Source organism: Pseudoliparis swirei, chromosome 24 (assembly GCF_029220125.1).
Source record: "Pseudoliparis swirei isolate HS2019 ecotype Mariana Trench chromosome 24, NWPU_hadal_v1, whole genome shotgun sequence".
Lineage (NCBI taxonomy): Eukaryota > Metazoa > Chordata > Actinopteri > Perciformes > Liparidae > Pseudoliparis > Pseudoliparis swirei.
The window spans coordinates 12021385-12033329 of NC_079411.1; positions in this window are offsets into that span (position 1 = coordinate 12021385).

The window sequence follows — 11945 nt, forward strand, 5'->3', positions numbered from 1 at the left end:
GCAATACTATACAGAGTATAGCCTTTGGAAATGTGCATAGTAAATACTATTACAAACGCAGTGCTACGCAACACAACACACCAGTAAAACCCAAGTGTGTGTGTGTGTGTGTGTGTGTGTGTGTGTGTGTGTGTGTGTGTGTGTGTGTGTGTGTGTGTGTGTGTGTGTGTGTGTCAGGAGTGAAGTTAATAAATTGCCAGTGAGCTAAGCTCCTCAGAGAGTTCCTTTTATTAATAATAATAATTAATTGATCAATAAAACATCTCTGCACCACTCACCTCACCTCACCAGAGAGAAAGAGAGCAACAGATACAGGGTGAGAGAGAGAGGGATCAAAGACAGAGAGAGAGAGAGCAACAGAGAGACAGGGTGAGAGAGAGAGGGATCAGAGAGAGTGAGAGAGAGAGCAACAGAGAGACAGAGTGTGAGAGAGAGAGAGAGAGAGGGATCAGAGACAGTGAGAGAGAGCAACAGAGAGACAGGGTGAGAGGCACCATGTGAGACATCATTCCACAGCTGGTTAACAGATGGCTGGAGCTGACCTTTACTCATCCACAGTGTATCTAGCTAGCAGGCTTCATCCAAGAAGCACCTAACTACAAACCATGTCTGGTAACATGCCTGCTTATCGTTGATCAGCTACAAACATTTAACGAATGGGGGGTTAGCAATTTTCTCCCAAGTTTTAGAGGCTATTAGAGCTAGTGCTAGCTACTTTACTGGGGTAAAGCGATTTTCAGTTTAAATATTTGTTCTAATCTTGCGTACTTTTGCTGGTTACTACAATGTTACTAGCTTTAAGGGACACTGTACAACTGAACTTAAGTGCTGTCTGAATAAACCTTAATAGCCTAAGATCGGTCACATTACATTACATTACATGTCATTTAGCAGACGCTTTTATCCAAAGCGACTTACAATAAGTGCATTTCAACCTAGAGTACAAACCAAGAACAACAAGAACACAGGAAGCAACACTTCCTCAACTCAGTCGAACCACAAAAGCACCACAATAAGTGCCATCCCAGTGCCACTGAAATGCAAATCTGTGTTTTAATCCAGATATAGTCGGAAAAGATCTGTTTTCAGTCTCAGGCGGAAGATGTAGAGACTTTCTGCTGTCCTGATGTCAGTGGGGAGCTCATTCCACCACTGAGGAGCCAGGACAGCAAACAGTCTGGATTTCGAGTGATTAGCTCGAGGTGCAGGAGTCACAAGTCGATTGGCTGTTGCCGAGCAGAGCGAACGTGCCGGGGTGTACGGTGTGACCATATCCCGGATGTAGACGGGGCCCGATCCGTTTAGAGCACGGTACGCCAGAACCAATGTTTTGAAGCGGATGCGGGCAGCCACCGGTAACCAGTGAAGAGATCGGAGGAGCGGAGTGGTGTGGGTGAATTTCGGGAGACTGAAGACCAGTCGAGCTGCTGCATTCTGGATGAGCTGCAGAGGTCGGATGGCCTTAGCAGGAAGACCAGCCAGGAGGGAGTTGCAGTAGTCAAGGCGTGAAATGACCAGAGCCTGGACCAGAACCTGTGCCGCCTTCTGAGTAAGAAGAGGACGTATTCTCCTGATGTTGTGCAGCATGTACCTACAGGAGGTCACCTAATTAAATGTGAAGGAAATACTCTACAAAAAAACATATGCACACATTGTTGTGAGATCTGGCACAAGTATAGACTCACAGAGCCACTAGCACAGCTATAGGTTTTGTCATCCATACTTTGCTAAATATTCTAGCCTTGATTTATTCTGGCATTGTCCTCTATTTCACACTCTCTATGACACCTAGTCAATCTTTTTTCTGCATTCCAAGACCAGATAAGTACACAATGTGTGGTTTTTTCTGACATGAGGTGCAGTTGTAACACAGTTGGAAGCAGTGCTGGATTAGAAGGAATGGCTTCAGCCATCAGCAGTCCAATCATCTCTAAAGTGCACTGATCTCAATATTTCTGTGATGGAAATGAACAGTTTGGAGTGGATCGGCTAGAAAAAAACGTCTCCCAAGTGGAAACTAGGATTTATTCAGTTTATCCCACTTAGCACTCCATCTGGCCTGGAGCCCTTGTGTTCTCACAGCAGGGCTTTTCTGCTGCAGTTATTACATACATTTTTTACGTTCCACTTTGCTTTCTATTCCACAGTGTGATTCCTGTTTTGTGCTTCAATGTCATATTTGATTTACATTTTTGAACTTGCATTGTTTATGAAGTGTTTTTAGAAAATATCTACAAAGCAAAGATGGAAAGATGTAATAAACAAAAAGAAACCTACATCAGACAGCATCAGCTGCTGTCTCATTTCTCTAGTGTGTATACTTCTCAGCCTAATCACAGGACTTCTTTTCATTCACATAATGCTCAGTGCTCACCTCGTTCAATTTCCTCCTTCCTTCCTGTGTCTGTGATGAAAAAATGAGCTCGCAGCGCTCTGCTGTCCTGGAGCTGCACGAGCAGCAGTAAATCTACCAGGAGGCGAGCTCAGGGAAACGAGAGAAAACGTGATCTAACAGTGTTCATGTCTTTGTGCGTCTTCTAACTAATAAATCATCATTTAGAGCATCTCCACTCGAGCTGCGTGGCTCTGCCAGCTGCTGCTGAGTGTTGTAAAACATCTGAGGCATGGGCAGCATAGTCCTCAGCTGAGAGCAGAGAGCCTGCAGCAATGTGGATAACAGCTGAACAGCAGAAGGGCAGAGAAAATACTCTTTTAGTTTTAATACATAAGCTGACAATTTAGTTTGAAAATGAAGATCAGTGGTTTGTAGCAATGTTTGCTCATCGTGCATTTCTCTATGTGCATGGTTCAGCTCAATGTCTGGTCATTAGATTCTTCCTGCTGCATTTATGTTGGTGATACATGTTGATTCACCTTGATGTGAATAAAATACGCATCCATCTCGTCAAAGCTTCCGTCACTTTTTTGTGGTTAGATAAGCCTGCTGATTTGTTTAGATTGTTTAGATTTTGTTCTACAGTATTTCATTTGATGATTTCTATTTCATTATATTACTACACTTACTACATTTTAAAGAGACACCTGGTGCATCTTACTTCTCTTTCGTTTGTATTACTGCTGTGCTCGAAAGAATCTAGTTGTTGTAGCCCAAGCTGACAAAATCAACAAAAATAATGTGGGCTAAACTCTGGCAAAAGGACTTAAATCTTCACTGCTTCGCAATGCGTGGAAAACCTTCAACGTTTTTTTCTTCGTTTTTTTTCTTTTCTCTTTGATGTTCTTTTTCTCTCTCTCTTCCACTCCTCCTCTCCTCTCGTCTCACACTCTGCCTGCCTCTCACTTATTCCTCTCTCTCCTTCTTAATGTAATTGTGTGGTTCAACAAGATTGGGAATCAAATTAGTCCAAAAAGGGTTAATGCTGAAAACTAAACAAAAAGGAAGCCAAACTCACAGTTTGGTCTCCATGTTGCATTCATTTGGAAGACACTTTTCTCTTCACTCTTCTCACTACAGAAGACATATGTGCATAAATATGAAATATGTAAATGATTCTGTCGTCAAATGTTGCATTGTCCAGTAGACACAGAAACACACTATGTTTCTAGCTCAATTGATATAATTGACAACAGCAAGTTTCCATAGTATTTAGTCATTTCATCTAGTGGTTCACAAGAATTATTTAAAGAACTTCAGCTTGAAGGACCTATTGACATATATCTTCATTAATAAATGATCATGGTCCTAACAATAATGTAATAAATGACAGCTAAAGGTTAATAAGACGGTAGCACAATAGACGGTATCTAAAGTAATTTATAGACAACTAAGAGTATCAGTGCTGAGCTGAGCCTTACTTTAGTGACTTATATCACTTTGTGCTCAAATAGTCAGTGAACAGAACTTTTTGTACCTTAATTAGATTTTTTCTTTTTCTTTTCTTTTTACCAATCTATGCTATCAGATTGAACGCAAAACAAACACTAAGCACAATTAAACGTCACAACATAGGTTAAACCGTACCAGCAGGTACAGTAGTATCTGAACATACTGTGTCAACATGGGCAACCTGGATGGAGCCCGTTGACATTATTTTAGTCAATTTAACTTTTTTGTTCAAATAAACAAAGCTGATATGACTTACACACGATAGTTTGTGCTGTTACAATATATTTTCACAGAGTAGCCTACGATAAATAGAGTCACCAATGTTTTGCAGCCTATAACCAGATAGAATAGTTTGACATAAATAAACATTACCGTTGCAGTTACTGGGCAAAATGCAAAATGTATTAAAGCGGCAAGTGGTGATATGACTGAGTGAAAATTGAAAGATTTAAGCAAGTCCAGTGGAGTTACATGAGGTTGTTGTTTAATGGTGAATCACACAAAATGGCCGCCCGCTATGGCCATTCCCTCAAACGATAAGCAACTTTTAATCAAAAAAGTCTTCAGATTCTAAATTTCAAGTGGATCTGACAAATTCCCATGGAGGAGTTAAAGTATTGGGCCTGGAAATGGGAAGACTGGACATGTGGCAAGAAAAGAAAAAAACTACAGTTTCGAACAGGGCCTTCCCTGGCCTGGAGGTGTCGGTGCTTGAAATAGAAAGAGAGTACAGGCACATACATCCTTTGGAGAGGCCTATAGATGGTGGTCACATCATTATATTTACTATCAGTCATAGGATGAAGATGTGTTGCAATGAAACTAGCCACATATTACAGAAAAGGCAGCTTACCTTTTTATCTACATGGGTTGGCATGTTTAGAAAACAGGCGGCGATATTAAATAGACTGACAGAAAACAGGAGACAATTAAAATGTTATTGTGAATAGTAGGATATATGAACAGAGGACAAGAGGAAGAGTCAGCAACAAGTAGAGGAAAGGAATATATAGGATGCAATCTGTTATCTCAGCGTAACAGTTTAATAAAATCAAACTTCTCTTTTTATACCACACAATATATTCCATCTGTTATCTGTGGCCTCCATGCAGAAAACAGAGAACTGTGGCTCTGATGTTGTGCTAGAGGACAATTCACTAATAATCTGTTGTTTCATTTCTTGTATTGAGTCCAAAATTAATTTGAAATCCTTTTCATTTAGATTTTTTTTCATGTAGACTTTTAAGCTAATTGTGAAGAAAACATTAAAATCAGTCTCAGAATTCATTTTACTTTTTTTCCTATTCAGTAATTTCCTGTTCAGTAATTGTCACACACACAATTCCTATCCTCTTGACACACACACACACAGAGACACACACACACACATTATGAAATTCTGGAATTCAGATTGAAAAAGCTATTTTTCCATTGCAGAAAAATACAATATAATTTACTGATATCCTTTTGACAATATTATGTTTTAAATTAATAATTTAAAACGTTGATGTCATAATGTCTTGCTTTTCTAAGAAATTACCCCATCTTCACAGTCACCTGAGTAATAAATGAGTCCGGACGGTTATTAAAGGGAAAGTTACTAACGTGGAATAAACATTTAACATAAGCACAAGGCTCTCTGTATTGTGTTCCATATACAGGCGCTTGTTCATTTCGGCTTTTTTTGCCCTAACTTACCTTAACTACAAATACATTCAGCAGAACCATACTTAACATCTTTAAAACTACTGTTACTGATCAGTATGACAATATGAGAGCATGATCACAAAGTGAAAGTAGATCTGTATATTCACATGCAGTCAAAGGCTGACAGCAGGACTGTACAACGACTGAGAGAAACAAGAGCAGCAGCAGAGGGACAGAAAGCAGAAATGGTGTAAATCCTCCTGTGTGTGGAGGACGTGGTTTCTGTGGTTTTGATGGCTCTGTTTCAAGGGCTCTGCTGTGATTTAGCTCTCAATGACAGAAACAGTAGTTAAGGTGTGTTTACAGGCTGTGAGAAATGCCTTATAACCTAACCTGCTATATATATATATATACAGTATATATAATATTATTTCAATAAGAGTGACAATTCTAGAGTGGTCATTTGTGTGATATCTTGAGCTGTTTTCTGCAGTGTTTCTGTACTGAATGTGTCAGCCTGCATGAGATACCGTGACATTTTTATTTAGACTTTCTGTTGATACAATTTGGTCGCACTCTGTTCTTCATCTGCAGATCCATTCTTCCAGTCACTCACCAATGCTGACTGTGTGACTATGTTGAGCTCTGTTTGTTTCAATTGCAAAGTCAAAATATCAAATTAAATGTCAATGCTTAGGTTTGTCATTTGAATGAGATTTTTTATAATTGTTTTTTTCCCCTCAAAATAAAAGACTCATATTCAAATTATCCTATGACGTAATAAAATCGATTATGATGCTGAGCTCTGAACATTTATTAAAACCACCATCACAACTCTCTCACATACACAGCAATAAATCAGAATAAAAAGGCTGCAATATTTTTTGATTTTTTTTAATGAAAGAATGCATGATATTTTTTTTTTTTTTTTGCATTTTAAGAAGATATACTGTCTGTCAGTGTTTCATAAAATGTCCGGCAGTCATTCCAGACTTATAGCAGGCAGCAATGTCACATCATTTATTTCTGCTTTTCCCCACATTTTGTTCCACTCCCTCTGGCATGTCATATGGGTTCATATCATCTCTCGATGTTCCATTTTAATCCTATTTTTTTAATTTAAGCTTTTATTGATTCTCCATCTCTGCTTCATGTGGCTATATGCTTTTTATTTAAAAGTTGCATTTTACTAGACTGCCTTAAATTGCTGCTGGATGTTTCAATTTTTCTTTAAGTTTGTTCCGGCTATTAATTTAAAGGGAAATATTCAAACCCAGGATGTTTTATGGTTGCACCCTTCCATCAAATGAAAACATTATATCCTGAATTGTATAGTTTTATCCAAAATGTCATGTTGATTTCTGCTTCCCAAGAACTCATCCCACTAGAACGCTACCTGTAAAATGTCCAATACATTTTTGAAAACATTATTTTTCTTAATAATAAAATATTTAAAAAATAACATACGCATTTTAATAATATAATATAAATATTGATTAACATTATTTTCATCATCTAAGCATCAGGCTGCTGTAGAACGCAGGGGGACCCTCTTGGGTTTTAGTGTCTTGCTCAGGACACTTCGACATGCAGACAAGAAGCATAGAAGACAACATATTTCATAAACTATCTTTGGGATCTCTTGTGGAATTTGAAATAAAGTTCTGAGGATTCAAAAAGATATTTGGCTCCACCAGTTTACAGATTTTAAAAGTATTCAACATTCAATATTAAAAGAATTGTTTTGAAATTAAATGTGTTGTTAGAATGTTTTAATATAATGTTAAGGGCACTGATTTGATTTGGTTTGGAGATTAGTGTTTGATGTCTTTGCTATGAAAGTCATTTTCTTTATTTATCTTTTATTTACATACTGCAGTCTTTTTTGTCAATCATTTTTATTTATTTTGTTAACTTGTTAAATATAATGTAATATGTAATATGTACATACAATTTGAAAAGGCAATCATTTTTCTTTTCTATTATCATCACAGTAATTCCTATCACATTAGTAATACTTAAAGTATTTGTATAAATGCAATAATAATTTAGTGTGGAATAATAAAGCTATTTGCATGTATTGTTATTACTTGTAGCAGCAACAACAATAGTTAGCACCGTAGGAGCAGTAGTTAGCACTGTGTGAACTGACCTGCAGTGTGTGTGCGTGTGTGTGTATGCATGTGTGTGTGTGTGTGTGTGTGTGTGTGTGTGTGTGTGTGTTAGTGTTGCAGTGTCAGCTCATGCTGATGAAGTGCAGAGGCTCTGGGGCTCAGGAGGCCATCCATCATCTCCATCAAGCTTAAGTGAGGCTCTCTGGACGGGGACGCCACCAGACGACGACCTGGGCCACCGGTCTGAGCTGGACTAAATAAACACCAGCCCCTTCATCATCATCGTCGTCGTCATCATCATCATCATCATCATCCTCCTCCTCCTGAGACCCAACTTAGCCCACAACAACAGCAGCAGAGAGATAGCTTGTGTGTTGTATGGTGGGTAGTGATGTTCATTATTTTTTTCAATAATTCATATTAATATATTAATTTTTTATATCCGACAAATCCCATGCTCTGACAGTATTTATACACTTTGGGGCCATGGCGTGAGCATTAAAGTTCTTGATTGTCAACTAAAAGTGAGCCTTCTTATATTGTATTGCTGTTTTACAAGTGTACACCACTTTGGTCAACTTTTCTTGTTTTTAAATGTGCCTTACAAATAAACTAAACTTAAACTTGAGCCATCTCTCTTCCTTCTCATCTCTGTTGAGTCGCATGAGCTCAGTGCCAATTGGGTGAGAAAATGTCGGCAGGTAAGGACAAGATTTATGGGCATTTTAATTATACTGGAAACCTGGAGTGTAGTTGGGTGAGCGAAACCCAAACGTCGGTGTTGTGCAGTTTTGAGATCAATTAACTTAAGTCTTTGTTGTTGTTTGTAAATACAATCATAATAAATAAAACCATTTGTAAAATTGTAGCTATGGATTTTTTATGGTGCAAAACTGATCAATTAACATACAGTTTATTTATGTTCATTTTTGGAAATTGCTTAATTATTACGGTTGTAATCTATTCTTCTGGATTTTTTGACTGTTTGACAAAAGATGCTGAACTCCAAATCACATGAACTACTACATTTTAAAAAAGCGTTGATATGTTTTTTATGTGTGAAACAACCTAAATAAATACTACTGATACTAAAAATGCTGCTACTATTCCATGCTTTCTTCAATTCAGGTTTAATTCCATTGCTGACATATGGTCAAATATATACAGGATTAAAAGGAAATGTGTGTGTGTGACTTTGAGTGTGTGTGTGTGTGTGGGGGGGGGGGGGGGGTTAGGTCAAGCTTTGCTCTCTTTTCATTTGCAGTGCATAAAACACCACCACTTAGGAATAGCTTATTCACCCCACACACACACACACACACACGCACACACACACAGAGGTCAAGGGTCAAAGGTCATATTGTGTCTGAAGAGGATTTACTCTTTTGGCTGTTTGATCTCAAACACACACTTGCACGCATGCACGTGTGCGTGCAGACACACACACTCAATCGAGATGGCGCGGCTGTGTCCAGACGCCGTCGTGGTAGCTCCGCGGAGATTGTGCGCTCTTTTAGTTTTTGTGTTTATTTTTAATATTTTCTTTGCCACAAACACATCGGCAATAACAGCATACGAACGCAGCACACTTTTGGACATAAACTTTTGCGCAAAACAAGGGTTTTTGTCCACTTTTTCCATCGATCCAGCATGGCCGGCAGAGATCATACGAGCGAACCACAACAACAACAGTGGAGCCGCTACTACGGGGAGACGACGAAAACATCGAGGGAAACGGAGCGGAATTCGCAACAGACTGAGAGTTCAAGCCCACCGTCCACCTCTGCCCAGCATCCTTCTTGCTAACGTCCAGTCTCTGGAAAATAAGATGGATGATGTTAGGGCAAGGATCAGATTCCAACGGGACATGAGGGACTGTAACATCTTTTGTCTGACGGAAACATGGCTGACCCCGCTGGTGCCGGATCGAGTCATATGCCCAACCGAGTCCTTCTCTGTTTTCCGTGCAGACAGAACGGAAGAGTCTGGTAAATCTAAGGGTGGAGGGGTTTGCTTCATGACTAACAACAAGTGGTGCAACCCCAAGGACATTAAGACTCTCGTTCCTGCTCGCCGAACCTGGAACATCTGACGATCTCATGCCGTCCATTCTACCTTCCCCGGGAGTTCAGCTCGGTCATCACCACAGCCGTCTACATACCACCACAAGCGGACACCGACGTAGCACTATCGGACCTACATGATGTGTTATGTCGGCATCAGAACAAGTATCCCGACGGCTGTGGTGGTGGCTGGGGACTTTAATAGGGCAAACCTAAAAAAGTCATGCCGAACTTTCACCAGCACATTACGTGTGCTACCAGAGGAAAGAACGTTGGACCACTGCTATACGCCATTCAAGAGAGGCTACAAGGCTGTCTCTCCTCCGCTCGGCAAATCGGACCATGCCGCCATTTTCCTGCTACCGGAGTACCAACAAAAGATAGCACGGGAAGCGGTAGTGACGAGGGACGAAGCGGTGGTCTGACCAATCAGAGGCTGAGCTACAGGACGCTCTGCGTGTCGCCGACTGGGACATGATCCAATCCAGTTCCAGTGACGCCAGCGAGTTTATGGACGTAGCAATGAGCCTCATAGCAACGCTTAGCGGACACCATCGTCCCCACGGTAAAAGTTAGGGTCTTTCCTAACCAAAAGCCGTGGGTTGATAGATCCATCCGTGAAGCTGTGAACGCCTGCATTGCTGCCTATAACTCCGGTCTTGTATCCGGCAACATGGACGAGTACAAGGCAGCGGTCTATGGACTGAGGAGGGCGGTGAAGGAGGCCAAAAGGAGGTACCGAGACAGAGTGGAATCACAGATGGAGCAGCGCGACACCAGGCGCCTATGGCAGGGGCTACGGACTATCACAGACTACCGGAGCAGACCCCGCGCAATGGTGAGTGCCGACGCATCCCTAGCGGACGACCTGAACTCATTTTATGCACGGTTTGAGGCTAGCAACAACAGCGCTAGCTCGCCGCTAACAACAACACCGTTAGCGTAGCCGAGGTGAGTTCTACCGCTGGGGATGAACACACACTCTCTGTGACCGAGCACAGTGTGAGGAGGGCTCTGTTGAGGGTGAACACCAGGAAAGCTGCAGGTCCAGATGGCATATCTGGGCGAGTACTGAAGACCTGTGCTAACCAGCTAGCTCCAGTGTTCACCACAATATTCAACCTCTCCTGGCTGAGTCCGTGGTCCCCGCCTGCTTCAAGAGATCCACTATTGTCCCTGTGCCCAAGAATGCTTCTCCAGCATGTATGAATGACTACCGACCGTGGCCCTCACCTCGGTGGTCATGAAATGCTTTGAGAGGCTGATAAAGGACTACATCTGCGCCTTCCTCCCTTCCTCCATGGACCCGCTGCAGTTTGCTTATCGCCCAAACAGATCCACGGATGATGCTGTCTCCCAGGTACTGCACACCACACTCTCTCATCTGGACAGCCAGAGGGGGCTATGTGAGACTGCTGTTCATTGATTATAGTTCAGCTTTCAACACCATAGTCCCTCCAGACTGGCCGGCAAGCTGATTGAGCTGGGACTGAACACCCCTGTGTGCTTGGATCCTGGACTTCCTGACCGCCAGGCCACAGGTGGTCAGGGTGGGCAGACACACCTCCAACCCCCTCACCCTGAACACAGGATCCCCCGGGGTTGCGACCTCAGCCCCTACTGTACTCCCTGTACACACATGACTGTGTGGCCAGGTTCAGCTCAACACCATCATCAAGTTTGCGGATGACACAGTGGTGGTGGGCCTGATCTCCGACAACGACGAGAAGGCCTACCTGGAGGAAGTTGCTGATCTGTCACTCTGGTGCCAGGACAACAGCCTCCTCATGAATGTCACCAAAACTAAGGAGCTGATTGTGGACTTTAGGAGGGTACAACAACAGAGGACGTACTCACCACTGGGGATTAACGGGACTACTGTGGAGAGGGTGAGCGGGTATAAATACCTGGGAGTCCACATCACCGAGGATCTGACATGGTCAACGAACACAGACACTCTGGTGAGAAAGGCAAGGCAGCGCCTCTACCACCTCAGGCAGCTGAGGAAATTTAAAGTTTCCCAGAGGATCCTTCAGTCCTTCTACTCTGGAGCTGTAGAGAGCGTCCTGACAGGAAGCATCACAGCCTGGTTTGGCAACTGCTCCGCTCAGGACAGGAAGGCTCTGCAGAGAGTAGTGCGTTCGGCTGAACGCACTATTGAACTACACTCCCACCCTGCAGGACTTGTACACCAGGAGGTGCAGAACCAGAGCCGGCAGGATCATGAAGGATCCTCACCACCCCAACAACAGACTGTTTCAGCTGCTGCGGTCA